General features: G+C 47.6%; 1 pseudogene; it reads right to left on the reverse strand.

The window, feature by feature from the left end:
• Window positions 1–3,510: 3,510 nt before the first annotated feature.
• Window positions 3,511–6,322, reverse strand: LOC100991914 (keratin, type I cytoskeletal 18-like; annotated as a pseudogene).
• Window positions 6,323–6,522: the final 200 nt, after the last annotated feature.

A 6,522-nucleotide genomic window follows, 5' to 3' on the forward strand; every position in this document is an offset into this window, starting at 1 on the left:
TTTAATTGGATTTCAAAGTTAGTATTTTGTCACATCAAAATCAATTGTAAATATTTATCTGTTAGTGCTGATCTGTAATGGATTTACCATATTTTGTGTCTGAAAATGTCTTTCACACTGATAGCTGATAGTTGTGGCATCATTGTGATTTTCAGTGCACCAGGAAGAAGTGCTAAGCAATGAGATCTACTCATACATTTATGTATGTATCGTTTACATACATAGACCATATGTAAGTGAATGAGCCTTGCTTATTCCAACAGAATTTTATTTATGGACGTGAAACTTGACTTTCACATAATTTTCACAAGTCAAAAATGGTCTTTTTTTTTCTGTCATTTAAAAATGTGAAAACCATTCTTAGCCCATGGGCCATCCAAAAACAAGGAGCAAACCAGATTTGTCCCACGGGCTTAGTGTGTCTTAGTGAGTCAAGTTAAGCCATTCATAGTCAGGGTTGTCAAAGGAAATCTGGTGTTGTTTGGTTATTCCTAATATCTGCCTGGTGAGGAAGAAGTACCTAGGAGGAAGGCCAAAGAGTTTAGATGGGACTAGAAATAGGGTGTTACTTAAGTTTCACCTTTGGAAGACTCCAGCCTGAGTCCTAGAATGAGGGTTCTCCAGCCTCCCCCTGACTGGGGTTTGCAGGACTTGACCAGTGCCCTCTTGGTCCAAGACTCTTTATATTCTTTAAGCCCCGTCATGGATTCCATTTCTGTCTGTGTGGCCATTCTGGGCCCCTAAGGTCTTGATACAAGCACAGGGGTTTCCAAAGGACAGGGCAGAGCTGCCTGCAGAGAACAACCTCCCAGACTGCTGAGGCCAAGGCGGTGGGTAGGCCTGGGGGTGCAGAGTGTGGCTTTCAGAGCTACAGCTTCAAAGTGGCCCTTATCTCCAGATGCACAGGTGAAGTGTGCCACATGTTTATGAGTAAACTAATGGCCTAATCTCAGCTGGAGGCAAGGTAATGGGGCAAGGCAGGGTTGGAGAACACTCAGGCCATGCTGCCCTATGTTTAACCCTCTCTAGGCTCCAGGCTCCAGCAAGTGAATGCATAAACATGGCTCCAACTGAAGGGCCAGCCCTAACCAAACCACAATTTTCAGCTGATTCCTATAGGATGGGGGAGAACCCTGCTCCAAACCAGGACAACTCCACCTCTTCATTGTGTATCCAATGTAAAGTTGGGTTGGCAGCTTTTAATAACTTAGAAATGGCTGGGGGTGGGGGGGAGGAAGTACTGAATCATTTACTCATTCAGCAAATAACCAGGGAATACCTACTCTACACTGGTCACTGATGGAGATATAGACTTGGGCAAAAGCCGCGTCATCTGGTTGTGTTCAAGCTGAACATTCCCTTGACCCAGTCACTGATGGAGATATACACAGGCAAAAGCCACGTCATCTGGCTGTGTTCAAGCTGAACAGTCCCTTGACCCAGGGTCCATGACAGGGCAGAGGGCATATTATTATCCCCATTTTACAAAGGAAAGAGCTGTCAGACACAGTGTCACACAGGAAGGTAGACGATAATGTCAATATCCCTCATCTTAGTATAAAGTTGTCCTTAAAAACTCTCCATTATTTATTAATTTATTGACTCACTTATTCATGTTTTCTGCACAGTGATACTTATCCTGCACGAGACTCTCACACCAGTGCTTGGGGTGTAAGAACACCCCAAGGATTGTGTTCCCTTTTCTCGAAGAGTCTGTGGTCTAAGGGGATTCAATGGGGTCCACTTTCCAAACCAAGACAGCAAAGGAACACTAGGAGAGAAGTATTCTGTGCAGAGATTCAGTTATATGATAGCTAAGAGGTGGACCTTCCATTTAATACTTTGCCTTGGGCAAGTCACTCTCCTCAGTTTCCTCACCTGCTAAGTGGGCATAACAATAGTACTGACTTCACTGGGCTGTTGCGAGGACTGAATGAGATGACATGGAAGGTGTCTGGCTCACAGTCAGTGCTCAATAAATGGTGATTACTAAAGAAAACCCATGAGGAAAGGCTAAAGGGTCTGGGATTCAATGGGACAGCTAATTTTGCTTGCTTTTTTTGTTTGTTTGTCTCAAAATTTTGCTTTTAAATTGAACATTTTGCACAGTTATTAAATGTGTGCACTGGTCTTGTTTATACCTGTGATCTAGTTGAATCCTCAAAGCAACTTCTTGGAGTAGGCATTGTTAATTTCTTCCCATCTTGCGGATGAGAAAACTAAGGACCAGTGATAGGAAGTTCTCCAAAATCACACAGCAAGAAAGGATGTGAGCCAGAGTCCTGGGCTGCTTGTCTCCACCCTGGGCTCCCTCTTGTTACATGATGGATGGGATTTGGTTGATATTTGGTTGTAGATTGGGCAGGAAAACCAAGGTTCAAATGGGGCAGTGAATGGCTCAAATGTGATAGGAAAGCCCTGATGGGAAGGGTCGTTAAACCTTGGAATGGGCGACTCCAACAGAAGCAGAAGCCCTAGGCAGGACGACTTCCCCATCATCTTCCTCGATGAGTCACAATTCACTGTGGTCCTACCTACAGGCAGCAGGCACGGGGATGAAAAACATGACCAGCCACCATCTTTACTTTCCCCAAGTTCCCCAAATGTTGTCCCCCTTCATTATTATTCAGCCAATGATGACAAAGCTACTGGTGTTGCCACTGCTCCCAACACCCCTCCTCCCACTCCCACAGAGGAACTCTATCCTGCTCCATCTATGCACCATTTTATGCTGAATCACTCGGTGATGGAGTGATCTGGTGTCTGTTTACACAGAGGAAGCCCCAGCCTGAAGACCTGGTCAATCCAAGTCAAACGCATTCGATCCTTAGCACGTGCCCTGTCATGTGGCCTCCGTTGCCCACTCAGGCATAGAATCTACCAGGGCGCTTCTTCCCATCAAGCTGAGAGGCCACTGGATTAGTTTCTTTGATCTGCCTTAACAAACTGTCATAAACTGGGTGGCTTGAAACACAGAAGTTTATTCTGTCATAGTTCTGAAGGCCAAGGTGTCAACAGAGCCAAGCTCCCTCCTGAGGCTCCATGGGGAGTTGTTCCTGGCCTCTTCCAGCTTCTGGTGGCTCACAGCATTCGGGCTCATGGCTGATAACTCCCATCTCTGTTTCTGTCATCACTTGGCCTTCTCCCCTTCTCTGTGTCCGTGTCTTCTCCTCTTCTGTTTCCTAAAAGGATGTTTGTCATTGATTTTAGGGTCCACCTGGGTAACCCAGATAAGCGCATCCCAAGATCTTCAACTTAGTTAGATCTGCAAATGCGAGTGTTCACATTTTCCAATTCTTAAACTAAAATAAGGTCCCATTCACAGGCTTCAAGGGTTTGGGCATGGACATATGTCCTGGGGGCCACCTCCAGCCCACTGCAACCACAGAATCTTTCTCAGCACAGTTCTCAAATTAGTTGATGCACACACACAAAAAGATGATGGCCCATGAAATGCAGGCCTTTTATTTATTTATTTATTTTTGCTCTCTGAACTTTTTATTGGCCTCCTGCTCCCCAGAGTGGACCCTGCTTCTCCTGGCTTAATGTCTCAGAACTTTGGAGTCATTGGTCTCAGACACCACTTTGCCGTCCACTATATGGTGGGTGGTGGTCTTTTGGGTGGTTTGCATGGAGTTGCTGCTGTCCAGGGCATCACCAAGACTGAATTCCTCACCGTCTTCCAGCAGGCAGCGTTAGGTGGTGATCTCAGCCTCCTGCTTGACTTTGATGTTCAGCAGGGCCTGGTACTCCTGGGCCTGGAGCTGCCCCTCTGCCCAGGTCTATGCCAGCTCTGACTCCAGGTGCAGCAGGATCCCGTTGAGCTACATCTGAAGGATGTAGCGGGCCTCCACTTAGGCTGTTCTCCAAGCTGGCTTTCAGATCTCTCATAGAGTCCAGGTCGATCTCTAAAGACTGGATTGTATGTCTCGGCTCCATTGAGTGTCACCTCAGCAGCTTCAACCTCGGCGGACTGCGTGGTGACCACTGTGGTGCTCTCCTCAATCTACTGAGACTAGTACTTGTCCAGCTCCTCTTGGTTCTTCCGAGCCAGCTCCTTGTATTGGGCCCGGATGTCTGCTATGATCTTGGTGAGGTTCTGAGATTTGGGGGCGTCTACCTCCACGGTCAACCCAGAGCTGGCAATCTGGGCTTGTAGGCCTTTTACTTCCTCTTTGTGGTTTTTCTTCATGAAGAGCAGCTCCTCCTTGAGAGCTTCGATCTCTGTCTCCAGCTGCAGCCAAGTGACATTTGTGTCATCAGTGACTTTGCAGAGCCCATGGATGTCACTCTCCACAGACTGGCGCATGGCCAGCCCTGTCTCATACTTGACTCTAAAGTCATCGGCAGCAAGACGGGCATTGTTGATCTGCAGAACAATGCGGGTATTGTCCACAGTATTTGCAAAGATCTGAGTCCTCAGTTCCTCGATGGTCTTGAAGTAATGGCCCCAGTCTCTGACCTGGGGTCCCTTCTTCTCCAGGTGCTCCCGGATTTTGTTTTCCAGCTTCTGGTTCTCGGTCTCCCGGCTCCTCACTCTTTCCAGGTAGGAGGCCAGGCAGTCGTTCAGGCTTTGCATGGTCTCCTTCTCCTTGTGGATGCCTCCCATTCTCTCCAGACCCCCGGCCAGCCCCGCAGCCAGGCCCCCAGATCCCAAGCAGCCTTGGAAGTTGGTGGAGCGGGACATAGAGATCCGGGAGCCCGAGCCCCCAGCGCCTGCATAGACGCTGGCTGCGCTGCTGACCGGCTGGGCACCATAGCTGGGAGGCTGAACGGAGACCAGGGACCAGGGACCTCCGTAGTTGGTGGAGAAGGTGAAGCGAGTGGTGAATCTCGTGCTGTCTGGGAAGGAGATTGAGAGGACAGCACTCAGGCTTTGCCGACCAAACTTTTTATAATCTCGAGACTAGATCAACCCTAGTGATTTCATCAAACTGTAAACTTCTATGGAGTGCCAGTTATGGAAAATCCTCAATATCTCAACTGTGCAAGGGGCCATTGAGTGAAAACTAAAAGACAGAATGTTTCAAAAAGGGCATAACATGGTGTCTGGCACATGTTGGCATTCAGTCAGTATTCTGAATACTGGCTCTTCTAGGCACCTTGCTGGGTCCCATAAGACAGTCCCTGCCCTAAAGAAGAAGCTAGCCACAGCACTGGTGTGAACATAACCTCAGGAGATCCTAAAGGCAAGCAGCCTGAGGGAAGTTTTCTTTGCAGAGAGAACATTCTTCCCACTTGAAATCACATATTTAACATCTGTCTTCCCCAATTCTTTCTTTTATTCAACAAATATTTTTTAGCTGGATCAGTTATGTGCCAAGCTCAAGAAATGAAATGTTAAACCAATGTCCCATGGGACATGGCCTACTGAAGGGGACAGGATTGTAAAAATATTCAACCAAAATCAAGCTATAACTACAAACTCTGATGGGAAGAAGGAGTGCCGCCAAAGAGAAGCAAGGCTTTACTGTAGATTAGAGGTCAGGAAGCCCCTTTGAGGAAGAAACATTTAAGCTGAAAGATGATAGGATTTGGCCAAGCAGTGAGCTAGGAGAAGATACACTGAGACCTCGGTGGGGTAGAAACTACGTCTGTGTTCACTTCTGTACCCTCAGAAACTAACCTAGTGTCTAGAATGTAAAAGGAGCTCAATAAATAGGTGTTAGATTGCATTTAATTGCAGTGTGGTTATCTAACCCCAATTTTACAGATGGGAACAGCAGGGCAGAACACCTAAGCTTGCATTTGACAGGCATGGATTTCTGTGGACGAGGAGAACCTGGCATCTCCCAGGTTGCTGTGGTTGTTCACACCATTATTCCTGCCTCCCTCAGTCCCCTCCCTACTCGGCTCAGGCTCCCTGAAGGAGGTATGTGCCAAACCAGGGGGAAAGAGGGAAGGAATGGGGGGAGTTGAGGAGGGAGGCCTCATTTCAACCTGGCACAAGGTGAACTATTTATGGCAAGAACCAGATGAGCAGGGGGCCTGGATGCTGAAAAGTCATGGAGGAAAAATACCCAATTCCCAGCCAGAGCGTCAAAGAATTGTTCCACTGGGACATCTCTCCCCTGCCATACACTGGACTCCAGGGCTGCCCTGACAGGACTGAACAGACCGCTTTCCCATATTGTCTTCTCCCTGCCAGCCCCATTCAGCTCCCTGGACGTGACCTGGATGATTCTCACACATCGTCCAGGCTCAGCTCAGCTGCCATGTCTAGCAAGAAGCCACATGCTCCTCTTCCTGTTGGGTTAGATGTCCCTGCCCTGCTCGTCTCATAGCCTGCAGTCGCTGCCCTTGAGATGTGCTGTGAGGTCATTTTCCGATGGCGAATTCATTCCAAGCAGAGATCATAGCCTGTTCTCTGTTGTGTGAAGCCAGCACCAGCACCTGAGCCTGGGTACATTGGTACCTCATGAAAATTCATTGAATGGCCAAGTGAAGAAAAAAAATAAGTGAATGACACTATCAATCAATCACGACTTTTTTTTTTTGTAAACAGGTTGCAAGCAAATGTCA

This window comes from Pan paniscus, chromosome 4 (genome assembly GCF_029289425.2).
Source record: "Pan paniscus chromosome 4, NHGRI_mPanPan1-v2.0_pri, whole genome shotgun sequence".
In the NCBI taxonomy this organism is placed as follows: Eukaryota; Metazoa; Chordata; class Mammalia; order Primates; family Hominidae; genus Pan; species Pan paniscus.